General features: G+C 26.8%; 1 protein-coding gene across 1 annotated transcript in view; it reads left to right on the top strand.

The window, feature by feature from the left end:
• The window catches only part of LOC134838014 (protein charybde-like), a 246,258-nt gene that overhangs the window by 138,662 nt on the left and 85,343 nt on the right, over positions 1 to 22,253 (top strand). The window lies entirely within an intron of this gene.

Here is a 22,253-nt window from a genome sequence, read left to right as displayed (position 1 = left end):
TTTTCATACTACAGTGAAAATTCTATCATAGGGCACCCAAAATTCAAATAAGTGTACCAATAAGAGAATATGTATTCTCTAATAGGGCATATCAATATTTAGAAATTCATGCATTTTTTAAAGAAAATTTGTAAAAAATTATGATTTATAAATATTTTGATCATTAAGCTAAATTTTTACTGTTTTGATCAAAAATTATTCAAAAATTTGGAAATTTATTGAGAAAATTCAAAATGATGAATTTCTTTGATTTTTTTTTTTAATTTTTAACTTTTTAAAGTTTTTCTTCCTTAATTTTCATATTTTAGACAATTTGAAACTTTTTTCCATTGAAAATAGTTAAAATAAACCCAAAATTTGAGATTTCGATTGAAATTCTATAGAAAATCGATGTGCCCTATTAGAGAATATGCCCTAACTCAGAATTGCCCTATGATAGAATTTTCACTGTATTTTTTTCTTCATAAATTTTTTAATAATTTTTAATAATAATAAATAATTTCTTCTCATAAACCTTCTTGAAGTTAATTTTAACAAAATTTTAAAAGAATTAAATAGATTTTTAAACCAAGACTTGAGTTAAAGCGTTACAAAGTATAAAAATCTAATTTTTTTAAGTTCAATTTTAATTTGATAACATACGAATTATAAAAGAAAAAATCTTTTGAGACTTTATATAACAAGTCTCAATAGATTTTTCCTCTTAAGACTCGTACGTTAAAAAAATTAAAAGCGACAGACATGCAAAAAGTGCATTTTCTATTCAAATGCTTTTATTGAAATGATTGCGATACCTGTTCTCCATGATGCCGAGTACATAAAAAATAATGTTCCAACAATGGCAATTGAATCGCAAAGTGAGCAAGTAAAACGTGCAATTGAAAGTCTACACAAATAATGCCGAGTGCGAGCGACGAGCGTTGGAGAAAAGAATCATTATTCATGTTGTCATGACTCTGTAGAACAAGATGGTATGTTTACATTAGTAAGCAAATTCAAGAGGAGTAGAATGTCGCAATTTCAATCCTAACGAAAGCTATGGCAAAATGCCTTCGAGACACCCTAATGGTGCAAAAAAAAAGGGAATGAAGAAAAATAAATTCAATTCATACTTATGCAAAACACGGTAAAAGTGCTTGCAATGCATTGTCACATTCAATTGTCTTGAAATATGCTTTCTTAATGTTGTCTTCTCTCATTTTCATCCGCCGCCATCGTCGAACTGCGCTTCAAATCGAACGGAATCAATGTACTTCGCTTTGGCAAGGTGATAAAAATTATTTTTTTTAAAGTCCATTTATCATACTTAAAACATTTTCTTGAGAGAAATGTCACGAAAGATTACAACGAAGACCACATTTAGACATCCAAAGCTTCCAGCAGGAAGAAGAAGAAGAAGAAAAGTCTCTTAGTCAAAAACAGACGAAGAGAAAAAACTTTGTTGTGCCGCAAAATGTCAAAAAGAAACCATAAACTACTTAAAATGTCACAACAAATTTCGTTGAGGAAAACATTTTTAATACCATTGTCTTTCTCTCGCTCCTTCCCTCGTCCTGATGGACACTCAAAAACGCAAAATTGGGGTAAAATTCATGAGAAAAAGGTTTTTGTCGCCGCAAGGAAGCCAAATGTTTCATCTCGCAGTGTGTTCGGGATATAAAATTACAAAATTTTCTTTCTTTTTAAAAAAAACGTCTCAGTTTCTCTTTTACTTAAAACAACAAATTGAATGGATGAATGGCATTTATTCATAAATTTTAAGTACAACTTCCCATTTAATGAAACTGCTATATAACGAAGTTGCTGTATAACGAATTTTACGATTTAAAAATTTAAGCAGGATTAAAAATCGAAAATGTGCATTGGGGTAAAAATTTCAAAATGTCAACTGGGGCAAAATTTTCAAATGTGTTTTGGGTAAATATTTTCAATTATGCATTGGGTCAAAAATTTATTTAAAATTAAATTGAAATGTCAAATGGGGCAAAAATGATGAATTTAAGTTTTTAAATGTGCATTGGGTCAAAAACCTTAAATGTACATTGGGACAAATATTTTAAAATGTCAACTGGGGCAAAACGATGAATTTACATTGGATCAAAGTGTTTTAAATGTGCATTGGGTCAAAAATATTTAATATAAGCTGGTGCAAAAATTTCAAAATGTCAACTGGGGCGATTTTTTTTACAAATAAAAAAAAATTCAATCATGAATTGGGACAAACATTTTGAATGTGCATTGGGACAATTGTATTAAAATGTCAACTGGAGCAAAAAGATGAATTTACATTGGGTCAAAGTTTTTTGAATGCGCATTGGGTCAAAAATCTTGAATGTACATTAGGACAAATAATTTAAAATGTCAACTGGGGCAAATTTCGAGTTTATAATACTTTAAAAAATTAAAATATGCACTGGGATGAAAAATCCAGTTGTATAAAGGGTTATTTTTATCACAAATTAATTCGTTAAATGGGAAGTTTTACGTAGTTGGAAATTTTAAAAACACTTTATCACGAAGACATCATCTGCCTTCATTTGCATATAGTTCATTTATTTTAATAATATTCATTGTTTTGTTTGAACAATAATAGCAACGACGATGCCTTTGTCTTCCTCCTCTATATTTTAATTTGAAAGTTAAATTCTACATTGTACAACATCACATATTCCGAATAAATTGATGCATCAACATTAATTACCTATTTAAATATCCATTTCGTCTGACATCGAATTTAATTACGATAATTAGTAGTGTGAGGTAAAAAATTTTTCATAGACAGGTGCCCGATGCCATCGTCAGAACAATGGTCTTGTCTTACGTAATTAAAAATAATTTAAATTGATAAAAGATCGGAGTAAGGGCATCGCAACTCGAATGACGCAGAAAAAAAATTATGACAATAAATCATAAAAATATTTCAATTGTCTTCAGAAACATTCTCAGCAACAGTGGCAATTAACGAGTAGTAACAATAATTGTGTAAGGTAAGTGAGTCGATGAGTGAGTGCATCATGCCAGTGCGTGGGCAGTTTCTCAACGGACCGATAATGTTAAAAATAAACAAAGGAAAATTTTCAGTGAATCTTTACTTTGTTGTATTCAGGTATGAGTAAATTTACGCAACGACAATGAAATAAATAAATGGTAAAATATTAAAATGGGTAAAAATAGATAATGCACGTGTTCCAGTTTAATAATTTAAGAGTGAGTGCAAAAAGAGGAGAAATTCGTAAAAATAACTTTTCAATGTCATTTTTGTTTCTTTTTCGCTATTTTATTTTGTTACCGCATTTCGGAGAAAAATAATAAAATTTGTATCATTTGAACCACGTGACTTATTTTTGAATTATTTCAATTAATAAGTCACGTGGTTAAAATAAACAATTTTGAAATATTTCGTTAAATTGAGTCACGTGGTTTAAATATATTTTTTTAAATTAATTATTTAAAAAAGTCACGTGGTTTAATAGATCGATTTTGAATTATTTTATTGATTAAGTCACGTGGTTAAACTCAAAACTTCTTTATTATTTTTTTATAAATCACGTATTTCAAATGATAACTTGCATTAAAAAATCACGTGGTTAAATTTTTAAAATTTTAATCAAATATTGGAAAAGGTCACGTGGTTTTATTAATATTTTTTTATTATTGAATATATAAGTCACGTGGTTTAAATGATAATTTTAAAAATAATTTTCTGAATTATTCACAAAGTTAAATTAAAAAAATTTTAAGCGAATTTTAGAAAAGGTCACGTGGTTTTATAAATTAATTTTTAATTATTTTATTTTATAAATCACGTGGTTAACCTGAAATTCTCTTGATCAATTATTTGAAAAAGTCACGTGGTTTAAATAATAATTTTTTTTAAATAATTAATTTCATAAACCACGTGGTTAAATTAATTTTTTTAATGAATTTTATTTTAAATCAAAATACGATTCGATCTTTAAAAATTTCCTGACGCCTACTTTTAAAATTTAAATTTTTTGTGTAAACTATATACGAAAAGACCATCCAAAAAATGTGAAAATTTAATTCTATTTTTATCCATATTTTGAAATGTTACATTTACATTTATTTCTGAGTCAAGGATGGGTTTTTCCACGCGATTTTCATTTCAAATGCGTTACTTAAATATGAATTTTAGAGCAAAATTGACGTCATTCGAGAGATTAATTTTTATTTCTTCAGCAGAACAAATTTTTACATTGATTTGCATGCCAAAATTAGAGAATCAAATCAAATTAAGAAGCGACATTCCATTTGTTTGAAGACCCTTCAAAAGCCGGTAATATCGAAAATTCCTCTTGAAAGAACAATTTCACGGTCAAGTTCAAACAAATACCAAAAATTGAATGCGTGTCTTATTAAATTATTCAGTTAGCTCTGTGTGTGTGTGCAAGAATGAAAGCAGATATCATAATAATAGAAAATTAGGAATTCACCGTCGTTGTCGTCGTTTGCCACAAAAACATTGTGATATCGACTTCCCCCTATGCAGAAACGAAGTATTTAGTGCCATTATCATAATGTTTTATCTCGCTCGTTATTTATTTAATGCATTTCAATCTAATATAAAATAATACGAGAAAATGCAATAATTTTGTTATGTCAACGATTTCTGTATTTTTTGTCGTTTTTTTTTTGTTTGTTGGTTCCCCTCACCCTCACAGTTTGAGCAAGGAACAAAAAAAAATAAATAAATTCTGTGTGTGCAAAATTCCAGTGAAATTCCATAAAATACCAATTGTTTTCTTTGTTGGCGCATCAACGTCGAAGCAAGGACAAAATTATTACATTATTCGGAAACCTCGAGTTATAAAATAATTTTTTCTGCTGATGCATGAAAAAAAAATACGAGAAACTTGCATAGCTTAGGAAATAAATATTTTGCTGATCCATTTTGAGCCTTCTGTGCGAATTTTATTTATTCGTCCTGCATTAACCGAACAAAAGCAACAACAAAAAAAAATAAAAATATCTACCCCGTCTATCTAGAAATATTTTGCATAGTTTTGTGTTTGAAGCTCGCTGGAATATTTGCGATTTTACCCAAAACACGACAAATATTGATTTTGGCGATGAAGGCGAAACAACGAAAAAAAAGTGGAATTTTTATAATAAAAATATATTAAATGATTGCTTTACTAAATAAACATGAGAATTTTTTTTGCGATAAATAAATTTATTGAGATGTTCGAAAAAGGAAAAATTAAGGGTTTGAATGAAAACAAATATTTTAATTTTTTTTGTAATTTTTAAATAAATTTCAGTCCCAAAACGACAAAAAAAATTGAGTTTCCCCAGATTTTATTGTCACCGGAGACTTACGAAAAAAAAAATAAATAAAAATGACGAAGAAGACATTTGTGAGGTCATCAAAAGAGCATCAAAAGATGTGTAGTCATTACGATTCGAATCCTTATCGGAACTATATTTTTTCTTACGATTTTTTTTCTACTTTTACATGATGGCACAATAAATTGAATCCTTTCTGGTCATAATATTCGCATAAAGTGAACAGTGATTCCCGCTTCGATTCCCCAGAAGGTACTTAACTTATCGATAAGGTGTATTTTTCATGCAGCAAAAAAAGACTGATAGACGAATGGAGTCGTAATCATAATAGTAAAAACGGATTAGAATATAACTATTCAAGAAAGGAAGAAAAAAAAGTGAAGGAAGCAAAAAAATAAAAGTAAAATACGAATAAAAGTTTTTCTTACGAGGAGAAGAGAATAAAATAGAAGGATGACATCGTTTACGTTACATGCGTCAATAAAAGCGGATCTTTATCATGGAATACGGTGTGGTATGTGTCTTTAATCGTCCTGTTTTTTGCTTGGTTTAGGTTCATTGGAGTCATCTGGAAAGAAAAAAAAAAAAAAAATAATTTAAAATTTTTGGTAAAAAATTTTTTAATTTAAAAAAAAAAAATATTATTTTAATTTTTTATTTTCAATTTTTTTTCAATTTTTTTTTAATTAATTAAAAAATATTATTTTTATAATTTAATTAAATTTTTAATAATTTTTTAATAAGAAATAAAAAAATAATATTTTTTTATTTATTTTTATTTAAAAAAAAATAATTTTCAATTAATTTAATTTTTTAGGATTTTTCATTAATTAATTAAAAATTATTTTTAATTTAATTAATTAATAAATTTTTTATTTAATTTTTATTCATTTATTTTATTTTATTTATTTATTTTTTTTTTGATAAAAAATGCGCTCAACATTCATGTTACAAGAAAAATTTTTCTCGAAGATTTCCTATTTTTTATTATTTCAAGTGAAAGTAAATACGAACGACGACATAATCCTACAAAATTGTAAGAGATGCGTCTTAAGTCTTTACTTACTTCGTACTTACATGTCGGACTTGTATCTCGTTTTTTTCTTTTTTGCTTCTGTCATGAGAGTAACGACTTGCACACACTATCATAACGAAGCTGAACACATAAAAGAGGATTAGAATGGAGAAAGGAAGATTTCGCTATACGAGTGTCATGCAAAATATGTGTCGTCGTCTCATTTTTATTTTTTTGTCGTCATAAGCGAGAACTTTCTCGTCGCCTTTTTGATGAAAAGATACTTTTACTTCTTGAGCGCATTTTTTTATTAAAAAAAAAAATAAATAAATAAAAATATCTTCATAAATTATTTTTAATTTTTAAAAACTAAAAATTTTTATTAAAATAAATTTTCAAATAATTTAAAAATTTTAATTGATTTATATTTTTTTTAAATAATTATTAAAATATTTTTTTAATTTTTTTGAATTAATTATTTTAATTAATTTTTTTATTTTTTAAAAATTTTGATTTAAAATTAAATTAAATTTATTTTTTTTTTAAATAATTATTTTAATATTTTTTTAAATTTTATTTAATTTTTTAATAAATTATTTATTAAATATTTTTTTAAATTTTAATTTAATTTTTTAATTTTTTTATTAAATATTTTTAAAATTTTAATTTGATTTTTTTAATAAATTTATTTATTAATATTTTTTTAAATTTAATTTAATTTTTTTAAATACATTTTTTATTTATTATCTTATTTTTTTTATTTTTCAGGCTTTTATTGTCCTCCGACAGACAATTTTTTTGACAAATAAGCACAAAAACACGCCTGAAAAGTCATAAAGAATTTAAGTACAAAAGTTACGTGTTTGTGTTTGTATTTCTTACACAACTCTCGGATCAAGATAACGATTTTCTGCAGCCGAAAAATAACATTCATAACATGTGATCGGGATAAACTGTGCAGAAAATTTAATAAAATCTAATCACAATTTCGAGCATTAAAAGAAAATATTATTTTTCGGTATGTACACAGAAACATTACTTTTCGGGAACTTTTTTTTTCTTGCCTCGTATGACGATGATGATGATTGTAATATTCGGTTGTTTATTCGCCTTTACTACCGCCGAACATTCAATTTTACGATTTTGTTGTTATCTATCCGTGTTTGATGTTGTTGACACAAAGAATATTAAAATCCGACACACAAGAAAGTAAATCATGGCAAAAATTTTTGTTTGTTGTTGTCGTCGTTGGGGCAGAAGGCAGAAAGTAGAAAGTTTGCATGAACAATTTTCAATGTGCGAGTGTCTGCCTGCTCGAAGAACAAACATTCACAATGAATATTTTTCGATCATAAATAAAATTAATTCCTAGAAATTATCTTTATGTCTCTCGCCCGTAGTATTTGTGTCTGTCATCATTCCACACACATCACAGGAAAATATTTTTAGCTTTCACACGACATGATGTCGGGTGATTTCGAAAGCTTTTATTTTCGTGTCGTCGTCGTCGTGCGTCGTTGTTGCCATGTGAAAAAGAGGAAATACATTTTGTGGTTTCCGTTGATTTGATTTTCTGATTTTCCAATTTTAGTTTTGTTCCTATGTTGTTTTGGCACATGCGAACACAGCGAAGGACGACATCGAGCAACATGAAAATATAAAATAAATTCAAATATCAAAAATAAAACCATTAATATTCATTTTGGTTTCAATATTAAACATCTGATGTGGTACTCACGTACACTGCTGAATGACTGCACGAATGGAGATGGAATGCAAAAACAATATCCTTTTTGTATGGTTTTGTGTGTTTTAATTTCTGGAAAGTTAACAAAATATGCAACCGAACGATTTTCTATGGAAAATTAATTTATTTAACAACATCGAATGATTTATTGAAAGCGGAAAGCGCAGTTTTGTGGAAAGAGAGAAAATCTATCAATTTTTTTTCGTTTTATGAAACTTGAAAAAAAATCATGTTAGCCTTAAAATAGAAGGAAAAATAATATTTATTAATTTTTGAATTTTAATTTAAAAAAAAATAAAAATATATTTAAAATAAATATTAAAAAAAATAAATAATAATAATATTTTTAAATAATTTAACTCATTCAAAAAAAATATTTTATTTTTTTTTTAATTTTTAATAACAAAATTTTAATGTAATAAACAAAAAAACTATTTTTTTAAATTTGACTCATTTTCAAAGAAAAAATTAAATTTAAATTTTTACTTTATTTTAAAGTTTTTTAAATTTTAAATAACAAATTATAAATTTAATAAATAATATAAAAATAAATGTTAATAAAAGTTTAATAAAGATTTAAAATAATTTTACTCATTTTTTTGGAATATTACAATTTTAACTTAATTTTATTTTTTTAATGTTATATAAATTATATCAATTATTTAATAATAAAAAAAATAAATAAAAATTTAATTAATAATAAATTTTAAAATATCGAATTTTGTAAATTATAATTAAATAAAAATTAAAATATTAAATAAAAAATTAAAAATTTAAAAATTAACATTAAAAAATTTAAAAAAATTTTTAAATATCAAATTTTGTAAACTATAATAAAATTATCATAATTTTTTACATTTTTACAATTTTTTTATTTTCTTAAATTTTTTTAAATATTTTTTAAGAAATTTTATAAATTCTTCTAATGCTTTTTTAGATTTTTTTTAAATTTATTAATTTTAATTTTGATGATAATTTTTTTAAATATTAATTTTTTTCGTATTTTTTCAAAAAATATAAAAATAAAGCCAATAAAATAAATTTTTAAAATAAAAAAAATCCATAAAAATTATTCTCATCTAAAATTTAAGAAAAATTAAAATATTAACAAATCATGAAATATTTTTTAAAATTAAACCTTCCAAAAATAACTTTTATTATCAAATCTCCTTTAAAGGACCTCCAAAATTCTTCACCAAAAAACAAAACACGTGACATTCAAGTAAATCCCCTTTTCACGCAACAATCGATAAAGTCACGTTACACCCTCCAACTCCCACTTTAACCCTTTTTTTTAACAACCCAACTAGGTGCTTAATGTCTCTCGTTGTCGTCGTCGTCATCATCGACGAAAGTGCTTTGAACCCGATTTCCATCAAGCTAAAATATTAATCATTTTTTTCAGTTAAATACACACGCACCGAGCTAGTCGAGCCATCCAATCCATCCACTTGATGAATATGATAATAAATAATAATTTTAATGGTTCGTCAGGAAAAAAAAAGTTATTTGTACAAAAATCAATACAAAATTCTATTTAGTTTTCTTTTTATCCTCGTTATTTTTTTTTGTGTGTTATTATTATTATTTGTACAAGTTTTGTGCCTTGTACCTCAAAATAACACTCGAAAGTTATTTTTTTCGAATAATTTCGTTGTCTGGGTCGTTGACAAGTTTTGTTTTTCCGTTTTTTTCTTTTTTTTTTGCTTTCTTGTATCGATAAAATTTCTCGCAGCAGCAACAGAGTAGCTGCAGCGGGTAATAAAGGTGTACAAATATAACTTATGGAATCATCATCATTAGACATTATAATAATGATGGGGGTTGTTAATATTTTGTGTATATTTGTTGCTTTTTCCACTGAATTGCGTGCTTTTGTCTAATCAAGCGACGCTGCTTCAATTTTTCCTCGGAAGAAATACTTTTTGATGGGTCGATTTTTCTTACTTATCATGCTCGTTAGTGCATACGGCGAAAAAAAAGTGACACGTGAAATCCTGAAAAGAAAATTTTTCTTTGTTTTTTCCGTAACGGGGACATTCGACTCGACATTTTTCACAAGAAATAATTTTTTTTATAAGGATTTCTAAGAAAGAAATTTTTTATTAATGAAACCAGATCACTATTTTAATGCATTTTAATTAAAAAGGCGGCAAATATTCGTTGTTAGGAGGCAAATAATCCTCAGCAGGCAATTCATTGTCGTTCGTGGCATCGTCAGCTGGAGCATCGAAATCCCCTCCAAAGTCATCTTGAGGAGCAAAATCATAGGAAAAAGCTTCCTCTTCACTCTCAAAAGGCTTATCGTAGCTCATTTGAACGGCGGGCGGCGAATAATCGTATTGCGGCTTGGCACTTGACATCAAAGCGAAGAAGCCAAGAACGGCAAAACACTGAAATTTAAAAAAAAAATATTTTTTTTTGTCTTAATCTCGGTCTTAATAGACGAAAAAAAAAATTCTTACCAATATAAGTAATTTATTCATCTTGTTTTGCTTGAGTTTAGAAACTGACTGATGGCGTTCTCAATAAAAAGTTACCTTTTTATACAAAAAACTTTTTTTTTGTTCCAAAATTCTTAGCAAAATTGTTCTATTTTTGAATGTTCTCTTAAATTTTGGAAGAACAAAAAAAAAAATCAAAATAAATTAGTAATAAAACTGGTCCATGATATATTTTAATTCAGTTTTGTTTACTTTTCTATTTTTTGTCGTGTCTGGCAAAGGCTTTCGATTACGCAATTGTTTATCGTTTCAAATCGCATTAACGTAATTTATGGTGAGTTTTAAGTAAATGATATCGAAGTTAATGGTTTTAAGAATTTTTTTTACAATTTTAAGTTGTGATAAAAGACGTCCCACGATCATATCCGCACCCATTTTTGGAACTTAATGGGGTGAAATACGAGATTTAAAATAACTTTCGTTTTTTTTTTTTTTTTGATAAGAATTAAATTTTTTTTCAAACGAAATTTTAGTTTAATTTTAAAAATGACGCGAAATTTATTAAGAGGTCTTTTTATGCAAATTTCTTAAATCTTCTGTGTCATTTTGGTTCAAAGTGATAACTGGTTTTAAATATTTTTTGTTTGCAAAATTTTTTTTAGTGTTCGTTTGACTTTAGAAGATAAAGGACGTGTTTAGATTTAAGAAAAAAAAATAAAATGAAGAAATTTTTTGAAGAAGAAGTAATTTTTCATGCTTTACTTTCAAAGGCATTCGGATGAGTAAGTTATAAAATTTTCTTTAAAAAAAATAAAAAAAGTGATTTTTTTTAGAAGGACTGGAGATGTAGTTATTCCTAAACCTGTCATACATCCAGTTCCTCTAATGGATGGGTTCATGATCATGAATGAGATCATGAAGATATAGATATATCAAGTCTTACATAGTTACAAGGAAGTGTCGGTAGTGGTTAATTGAATTGCATTTTTTACTGCATTTTCAAAAAAAAAAAAAAAAAAAAAAATGCGGTATTAAAATCAACTTGTTATAATTTTTAATCAATTATCATTTTATATATTTTTAAACACAAATAGGACTGAAGTAGTACCTACCGTGCTCGGAAGGAAATTTCAACTTTGAACGTTAATAACTTTTTAACCGCACATGGTAGAAAAAAATGGTTTTCAGATATGAAATCAGCGCAGTGTTAACTGTCGATTCCAATTAAAAAACCTTACAGTTTAATGGAAAATTTCGGAAAAATTTTAAATTTTCCAAAAAATGTCATTTTTGCCACCTACCGTGCTTATGAACATCTACCGTGCATGGTTATTAATTTATTTGGTATTTTTCATAGAACTTCTCGAAAATTTTGATCATTCATATCTATGGCAAATAATAATTATTTAAAATTAGATTTTCAAATTAAAAGCTAATATTTTCAAGATTTTTTCTTAAAAATTGATCGTTTGCCCTCTTGACTGTGTTTTTTGCCCTTAATAAATATCTATTTACTTTTTGGTAAAATGTGAATTTTGGTCTTTTGGATATCAGAAACTTCTAAAAAGTAGTTCAAAAGGTTCTTTTATGCGATTTTGCAGACTTTCCGAAGTCAATCTATCATAAAACGGTAGATGGTAATAGATCATAAAAGTGTTACCACCTACCGTGCATTTTTAGATTCGTGATTTTGATGACATAAACTAACAAATCAAGCAATTTTATGTCACAGTTACGAAGATTAGACCTTAAACTAATCGTACAAATACAAAAACCTGAAAAAATATTACGAGAAAAAATTTTTTTTTGAACTTGAAAATTTTTTGTCAAAAATCTCGCCCTTACTACGAAGCTTAAGAAATCAAAAAAATTAAATTTAAAAATTTCAAACTTAAATTATGAGAAAATTTTGCACTAAAATGTCAAATATTATTATTGTACGTTACAAAGGAAGGTTGAAAATGCATCTTCCAATTAAAATTTTGAAAAAAATCATTAAAAAAATTTGAGATATTCCATGTCAAAGTTAAAAAACACGGTAGGTGGTCAAAAACGGTAGGGGCTCCTTCAGTCCTAAAGTGAATATTTTTGATTATAATTTTTTAAGATAAATTTGTAAAAAAAATAAAGAATAATTTAGAGACATCAAAATCGAATGGAAATTTTTTTAATATTAAAAAGACCTGTTTATCTCATTTAACTCTTTTTTATGGCCTTTAAAGACTTAAATATCTTTTATTGGGTTTCGTTAAGAAAACTTTCAATGAAAGGTAAAAGTCAATTTATGCTAAAGAACTCAAAATTACAACTGGTTTTTGTGTATTTTTTTGTTTAAAAAGACAATTTTTTTTGAAGAAGGTTTTAGTATTCTTCATACTTGAGAAGCTAAAGGACGTATTTTTTATTTGCAAAAAAATGAAGAAATTTTTAGTGATATTCTCTATTTTTGCATTGTTTGCAATGATAATTCAAGCTTTTCCTTCAAAAACATTTGCTAGGTAAGTTAAAAAATTTTCTCAAAAAAATAAATAAATACATGAGAAAGTGAAAATTTTATTTTTTTAGAAGGGCTAAAGATGTATCGTTAGATCCACAATTGCTCGCGCAAGTTTTTACAATTGTTGAAGGAGGATCTGATTCATATTACATTCCTAAGCCAAGCTCAAATGAGTCCCAAGGTACGACTGAGCAGCCAACACCAGCAGGTGGAAGTTCAGGAACTACTCCAATATCTCCAAATTGTGTTTTATCGTTATGCGGCGGAGCTGGAAATGGTTAATAGAATTGTCTTTTTGTAATACATTTTTAATCAATTATCATTTTGAATATTTTTAAAAACTAATAAAGCAATTTTTTAAATTTAAATTAGTGTAAAATTTTTAAAAATAAGTTCATCTGCAATATTAGCGATCTAATTGTTAATGTCGTACCAACAAGAACGAAAATATTTGCATTTAAACGTTTGTTTTCGCATTGGATTTGCTTTTATGGCCCAATAATTTAAAATTAATTTTTATTGGGCTTCTTTTAAAAAATCTTCCAATGACAGGTAAATGTCACAAAGTCAATGTCTGGTTAAGGACTCATAATTAGAACTGGTTTTTGTTTATTTTTTGTTTAAAAAGAAAAATTTTTTTGAAGAAGGTTTTAATATTCTTCATATTTGAGAAGCTAAAGGACGTATTTTTAATTTAAAAAAAAATGAAGAAATTTTTAGTAATTTTTTCAATTTTTGCACTCTTTGCTATGATGGTTCAAGCCTTTCCTTCAAAAGCATCGGATGAGTAAGTTATAAAATTTTGTTTAAAAAAAATGAAAAAAAAGTGAATTTGTTTTAGAAGGGCTGGAGATGTAGTTATTCCTGAGCCTGTCATACATCCAGTTCCTCTAAACCGTCCAAGAGATCAAGATGGCATAGATATATCAAGTCTTTTATCGTTATTAGGTTATAAAACACAAAGTTTTTTATATAAGGTTTGTGAATTGTAATGGTTAATGGAAAATTCGGTAAAAATTTTTTTTTTTAGGAAGTGTCGGAAGAGATTAATTGTATTGTCTTATTTTTTACCGCATTTTTGACGAAAAATGCGGTATTAATCAACTTATTATACATTTTTAATCAATTTTCATTTTATATATTTTTTTAAATGCTAATAAAGTGAAATTTTTTGAATATAAAAATTGTTTTTATGATGAATTCTAACTTTGCACAAAAAATTCTAAACCTGAATGTCCTATCGTGAAGTCCATAAAAAAGATTTAAAGTTTAAAAAAATAAAAATATCACAAAAAGGTACGTTTGACTTGAGATAACAATGAAAAGTGTGTGAGCGAAAACATTTTATAAAGTTTTTTTTAAACTATCATTAAATTTTGAAAAGCAAGAAAAATATATACCGCGAAAGTATCTCCTGTTTTAATAGTCCTAAAGATAATTTATACAGTTGTTCTATTTCTGTTTTAGAAAAAAAAATCATCTAGGGATTTTGATTTTTTAAAAATAAAATGGCTCATATATTTTTGTGGAAAAAATTAATTTAAAGAATTTTATTCCAAAATCGAATGGACAATTTTTAAGCAGCAAAAAGACCTGTTTATGTGATTTTACTCTTTTTTATGGCCTGTAACGACTTAAATATTTTTTTTTAAATTGGGCTTCGTTAAAAAAAACTTTCAATGAAAGGTAAAAGTAGAGGACTCAAAATTACAACTGGTTTTTGTGCATTTTCGGCTTATAAAACACAATTTTTTATAAATAAGGTTTTAGTATTCTTCATACTTGAGAAGCTAAAGGACGTGTTTGATATAAAAAAAATGAAGACATTTTTAGTAATTTTTTCAGTTCTTGCATTTTTTGCGATGATGGTTCAAGCTATTCCTTTAAAAACATTGGATCAGTAAGTTCTAAAATTTTCTCAAAAAAAAAAAAAATATTATATAAAAAGTGATTTTTTTAAGAGCTGAAGATATAGCAATTGATCCTGCGCATATCATACCTCCATCAGGATCAGGTTGCCTCGGCTCACTTTTAGGATGTAACAAGGGTGGTTAATGGAATTGTCTTTTTACCGCATTTTTAAATATGTGGTGTATGAAAATGTGGTTTCAAAATCAACTTTTCATAAATTTTTAATCAATTTTCATTTTATTCATTGTTAAACATTAATAAAGTGAGAGTTTATGATTATAAGTTTGTGATTTTGATTTCTTCTTCTTATTTTTCAATTTTTAAAAAATGTTGAATCATTGGCAAATATATGCAGCAATTCCAACAAGAACGAAAATATTTGTCTTTGAACGTTTATTTGCGCATTGGATTTGCTTTTATGGTCCAATAATTTAACATTAAACATTATAAACTTTATTTCGAACCGATGAATTTACAAGATGACATGAAATTTTGAGTGCTCTAGCTTAACAACTACTTCAACTCTTGTTGGGATTTTACATATAATGAACGACATAAATTAACGAAAGATTTTTGAAAAAAAAGTAGAGAAGAAAAAGAAACTTAAATTAACTTAAACTAATATCACAGTCTGCATACAGGTCTTCAGAGGAGGCTTCACGGGGCAGCGGCGTAGGCCATTTTGTTTTAGTGATCTGCTGGTTGCTTGACATGAAAAGACATAAAAAAACGAAACAAAACCAGCGCCCCAAAAGATCAAATAATTTGTTTATTGTCTCACCTACAAAAGATTCGACAAACTCCTGTTTGTGTTTGTGTGTTATGCAGATGGCGACTTCTTGAGCTTCTTCAGTAACGGATGGGGCAGCGGCAAGGCCATTTAGTGACAGTGATGTCCAATAATTTAAAATTAATTTTTATTGGGCTTCTTTGAAAAAATCTGCCAATGACAGGTAAATGTCATAAAGTCAATGTCTGGTTAAGGACTCAAAATTAGAACTGGTTTTTGTTTATTTTCTGCTAAATAAAAACAATGTTTTTTTTTTTAAATAAGGTTAGTATTCTTTATTCTTGAGAAACTAAAGGACGTGTTTTTGATTTGAAAAAAAAAATTAAGAAATTTTTAGTGATTTTTGCCATTTTTGCATTTTTTGCAATAATGGTTCAAGCTCTTTCTGTTAAAAAATTAAAGGATCCAAAATTCACTGCGTAAGTTAAAATATTTTCGTAAAAGTAACTTAAAAAAAGAAATAAATAAATAAATTTTTGAAAAGTTCTGAAGATCCATCTGAGCAACGAGGACAAGTTACAACTCCCAGAACAGAACTAAAACCAAAACCTCAAATAATATTCACAACAAAAGAACCAACGGCATTAGATGAAAAAGACATATCTCCATCTTGTGTGAAATCGTTAGTAGGATGTAACTGATAGGTTTACCGAATTTTCTTTTTTAACTGCATTTTCGAAGAGAAAATTCGGTATTTAATTCGACTTTTTATACATTTTTAATCAATTTTCATTTTATTCATTGTTAAACACTAATAAAGTGAAAATTAATGATTATAAAAGTTTTTTATATAAATTAAAAAATATTTTAAAAATAATAGAGACTAGAAATTCGAATTGACGATTTTAAGCAGCAAAAAGATCTATTAGTCTCCTTTTGATCTCTTTTATGGCCTTATATTAAATATTAAATTTTATTAGGCTTCACTAAAAAAAAACTCCTAAGATCTTCGTCTTATTTACCTGTCATCTTGTCATTGACTTCAAATGATAACTGGTTTTTGATCATTTTCTGCTTAGCAAAAATAATTTTATTTCATTACATAAAGTTTTAGTATTCTATCTTCTTGAGAAGCTAAAGGACGTATTTTGAATCCGACATGAAGAACCTTTTAGTATTTTTTACATTTTTCGCCTTTATGGTATTTTTGGTTCAATCCCTTTCATTGGAAAAATTAAAGGAAACCAAACTAAGCGAGTAAGTATAAAAATTTTATTTTAAATAAAAAAAAATATTTAATTTTGTTTTAAAAAGTTCTTTAGAAACATCATCATTACCTCCAAAAATTGAAGCTGCAACATTAGCCCCATTGTTACAAGAACAGGAAAATCCCTCAGAAACAATTTTCGAGTACGAGAACGAAGATGGATCAATTATAACTTTTAAACCATCCATAAACGAGTCTCCCGAAGAAAATGAAGAAAAAGACGGGACAACTACCCCTTTTCCATCTGTCGGAATTGCCCCAGCTTGTGTTTTATCGTTGTGCGGTTGAACAAAAAAGAGTTAATCGAAATTTTCTTTCTTATAAATTTCCGAAATATTAATCATGTATCCCATTTATTGAAGATCTTCAAGTAATATCATTTATCATTAGCAACAATCAGCTAAAAGTATAATTATTATTAATAACTTTGCAAAAATAAAAAGGAGAAGAAAACATGTCAAAGTGAGAGAATCGAATAATAAAAGTTCGACATACTTAATAAAAATTGATGATTATTTCTTTGTGTCATCTTTTTTTTTTGTATTTATACACTTCTTACTTTGTTTAGACGATGTGTGCTTTAATGCAAGGAAGATGCAAGAAAATACATTATTTACACAATGTGACACAAAAGAGAGTGCGTCATTAACGAATAAACGAGTTTCGAGAGAAAAATTAACTTGCATTGTGCTGCGAAAGATGTTTATTATGCGAGTGCATTTTTTTTCTCTTTTGGCAACAAAAACCGTACAAAATAAATGACTTATGACACAAATGACACACCATTTACACTTCAACAATAATTTTGGATATAAATTTTAAAGAAGCAGGGATGTTCAATTTAGGGTTGATTTTTATTTAAAATTTGAAATATTTCTGAAAAAAAAAATAATTTTAAAATTTTTAATTAAAATCTTTTTTTTTTCTTAAAACTTATTTTTCATGATTTTCTTGATTTCGATTATATGATTAAATATCAATTTTTATAAAATTTAATTTTTATAAAATATTAAATCATTTTTTTTATTTATTAAATTTTTTGATAATAAATATGTATTATTTAAAAAAAATTAAAAAAAATATATTAAAATAAAATAATTAAAATTTCAGATTAAAAAAAATAATAATTTAATTAATAAAAAAAAAGTTTTTTGACATTTAAAAAAAATTGTCTTGAAATTAAAGGGACTTAATCTTGAACTTGAAGTTAGTGTTATATAAAAAAAATGGTTTCAATTTTGACTTAAAAAAATTTTCAACCTCAGCTTAAGTCGATGAATAACTTTTAATAATTCAATTTATTTAAAAAAAAAATTAAATATTTTTTTTTTGTAAATTACTTTAAATTTTTAATAATTTAAAGAAAAAAATTAGAGAAAAAAATGTTTAATATTTTTTTTCAATGATTTTTTCCAAAATTTTTTTCATCGAAAGCGTTCAAGTTAAATAAGATGGATTGTTTGATTCATCGAAAAACATCGAAAATCATTAAAATATGTCATAAAATTTAAAAATATTCATTAAAAAACACATTAATGATTGAAAAAATATCACAGAAAAAAATCATGATGGAAGCGATGAGTGATCTTGAATGCACCCAATATGAAAATATTTTAACTTAAATTTTAATTTGATTTTAATTTTTCAAAAAAAAAAATTTTTTTTCTTTTCAAAAATTTATGAAAAAATAAAAAAAAACCCGAAATTGCACATCCCTGCATGGATTATCTCCGCTTTTAAGACAATTTTCTTTGCATAATAGACTTACCTAATGCAAACAAATGACAAAACTTTTTTTTTTATTTCCTTCCCTCTTTTCACTCTGAACTTACTTCTTGCCATTATCGTTGTTGTTGTTGATCATTGTCACATTACAATCTGCCCAAAACTAAATTGCACGAACTTTTACTTCAATGCCGACAATTATTCATTCATTGTAAATGATAAATAGAAAAGTTTATTTTTTTTCTGAAGAAACATTTAAGCAACCACTCTATTTATCGGAGATGATTTTGAAATGTTTTCAAAATATTGTAAATACTTTTGTAATTGATGATCAAATTGATCGCACCGCACACATTCACATCTGTCTCAATCGTCTTTTTATTTTTGGCAAGCAACCCTTAAGAAAGAAAATTTTTACTTTTTGATGATGATCGGAATCAGGGAGTTGTAAAAAATGAAAATTAATGATGTTTTATTAAAAGCCTATTAGTCATAATCTGGGCAAAAGTTGTCTGTCGCTTCGTGATGTTTTACGGTTCTCTGCGCTTAACGAAAATTTTTTTTATTGAAGTTTTATTTTTTTGTTGCCATATTATTTATACTTAACAATAAAATTAATGAACAACATGCAAAGCGAGTATTGTGTGACATTTGTACCATAATTTATAACATTTTATTTTTAATTGCTCGAAATTAACTCTAATTCACGGTTTTCTCTGTTACACGACGACGACGACGACAAAAAAAAAAGCGACACGAAAAGAGATATCTGAACCGATCGTTACAAATGTGCGTGAATGGTGTGACACTTGATAGCGATCTCAAAGTAATTTTTATGCGCTATTGCTTTGTGACGGAATTGTAGAGAGAAAAAAAAATAAAGGGACCAAAGAGACCCAATGAATATGAATTAATTACCTTCATTAATTATGGAAACGAACAACTCCATTTTTTTCCGTTGTTGTTCTGTCGTTCGGAATTGAATGTACAATGGATGTTAAACAACGCGTATCGGAAAATAAATTGAGACCTTCGTGAGTTTTAATGTGACTTATGAAAGAACTGCGCTACAAATCGCGTTCAATCTGATTGGGACGAAGGGATTGTGCGAACAGAGTGTTAACACAAATGTCACAGTTAATGTGGAAAAATGTTGCATTTCCTCTTTGCGCTAATGTAATTTGGATATAATTATTCATATTAATGGCGAAGACGAAGTTTGGTGAAAAATTGCCGTTATTAGTCATGAAATGGAGAGGTGTAAAAAAGTATTATTTATGACCCCTTTTCTTTTTTATTAATTTCACTTTTTTTTTGTTCTTTCGCGACAAAGGATTGTCTTTTTAAAGCTTTTTGTCGTTGAAGATAATGAAAAAAAAGAAAAAGGAGTCGTCTAAAGAACGACATACTATACCGCATTTCGATGTTTACGCTTTTTTGTACTCCTTACTTCACATTTTCGTACTCCTCATTTCACAATTTCATACTCCTCACGATCTATTAATTTTTTTCTCTTCCCTATTTTTCACTATTTTTATCTTTTCATTTTTTCTTGGATTTTCATCAATTACACTTTCATTTTTTCTGGTTCATATTTTTCTTCACTGAGCTTTCGTTTGATCAGAATTTCGATTTGACATAGTCTTTCAGCGTGTTCTTAAAGTTTTTCACATTTTGATGGTCGATCACAATTTCGTCAGACATTTCATTGTACATCAATACACCTTTACAGGTGACATCCAAAGAGACGACAAATCGAGTTTAATACCGCATTTTTTCTTCGAAATGCTGTAAAAATCGGCAAAATTTGTTCCTTTGTATTAAATTAATAAAAGAAAAATCACGTAATGAAAATAAAAAGATGCAAACCCTTTCGGTGCGAGTCCTTTTAAGACAACACAAACAAGAAATAAAAAGAAAATAAATATTCCTCCCCCCTCTCATTTCCATCTCTTTGCATGGCGAAAAAGGCACGTTTTTAATAATGTGACCACTATTAAACAGCAAGGTGCCTCATAACTTTGGAGCTTCTCGTACTAAATCATGGCCCTGCTGATTTCATCCTTCCTTTTGGACCGTTATTTATTGCCTTTACGTAATTCACGCGCGCACGAGGATTTTTTTTTGAGACATCGAAGCCAGACTGGCGAAACAAAAAAAAAATAAATAAATAGATACAAAGATCCAAAGGGTGGGCAATATTTTTTTCTTTATTGCCATCACAACGATTATGGATGTTTGCACTTATTCACTTTTGTTACGCAACATAAGCAAAAAAGTAGAGAGCCATTGATGTACGAAAACATGAATCATTGTTATTGCCTTTACTTTATACTGCACGGATCAGCAGCATCACAGGGAAAGTTGGTTGTTGTGAAAACATTTTTTTTTATTGAGAATAAAATGATTTGATGATGAACAAAATGAAAATGAAGAATTTACCTTTTTTGTGTGTTTTATATTCTGACACCGATGGAATGAGGCTGATACAATAGTTGAATATTGTTTAGGTTTGAATTTTTTATTTTACACTTTTATATTTATTTTTTTTTAATTTTTTAAATTTTTCGTTTTTTTAAATTTATATTTTTTTTAAATGATTTATTTCCAATGATGAAAAATTTATTTAAAAAGTTAAAAATTTTATTTCATAATTTAAAAGTTTATTTAGAGGTCAATTTTAAATTTGACCTTCAGTTGACCTTCAATTTAAAAATGGAAATTCTTTTTTTAGAAGTTTGTAATTTAATTTAAAAAAAAAATAAAAAATTATTATTTTAAAATATAAATAAATCATCAAAATTATTTTTTATTATCTATGATTTTCTTAAAATTTAGCAAAAATTAAAATTTATTTTGAAAATTTAAAATTTCATTCTGAAACATTAATTTAAATCCAAATAAGTTCCATGATCTTTTAAAACGAAAATCTTCAATGTTAAAAATAAGTTTTTTAGTTTTTAATTATAAGAATCAAGATTCTTTGAAATTGAAGGTCAATTGAAGGTTAAGTCTTAAAATGAACTTATTCGAATTTTTTTTAAAGACATTTTTAGATAATTTTATTTAATTAAAGGGAAATTTTGAAACAATTTCAAATATTGCATCGGCCTAAACACCTTCTTCATCACCCTCGCCGAACGACGACAGCATCTGAGGGTGATTTTGGGCACGAAGAACAAATGCAATACATTGTCTCCTTGTGCAATTTATGACATTCTTTATTGCTTTTATTTCTGTCTGGCAGGCAATCATTATTACACAAAAGAAGACGACGACGAGAATTTCCTTATCAGAGAAATTCCAAACAACAAACAAAAAAAACGAGAGAACTTTTCGTATATACCATCCGAATTACGTCATAAATAACATTTTAATGGCTTATCATCATCAATATATATGCTACATTTGAGATGAAATTTAGGGACGAACATGAGCTATATTTATGCCTCGCATTATCTAAAACGGTAATTGTGTTCTCTGTGCAAGGCCATTTGACCTTTGATTGTTTCCAGCACATGTGATGCTTGATTGGAAGCAATTTCCCGAAACGTTAAGTGCTCGTGATTTATGGGGAACACTCCTTTTTTAATCAGGACTTTTTCTCTCT

Source organism: Culicoides brevitarsis, chromosome 1 (genome assembly GCF_036172545.1).
Source record: "Culicoides brevitarsis isolate CSIRO-B50_1 chromosome 1, AGI_CSIRO_Cbre_v1, whole genome shotgun sequence".
In the NCBI taxonomy this organism is placed as follows: Eukaryota; Metazoa; Arthropoda; class Insecta; order Diptera; family Ceratopogonidae; genus Culicoides; species Culicoides brevitarsis.
This window is presented reverse-complemented; position numbering and strand designations above follow the sequence as displayed.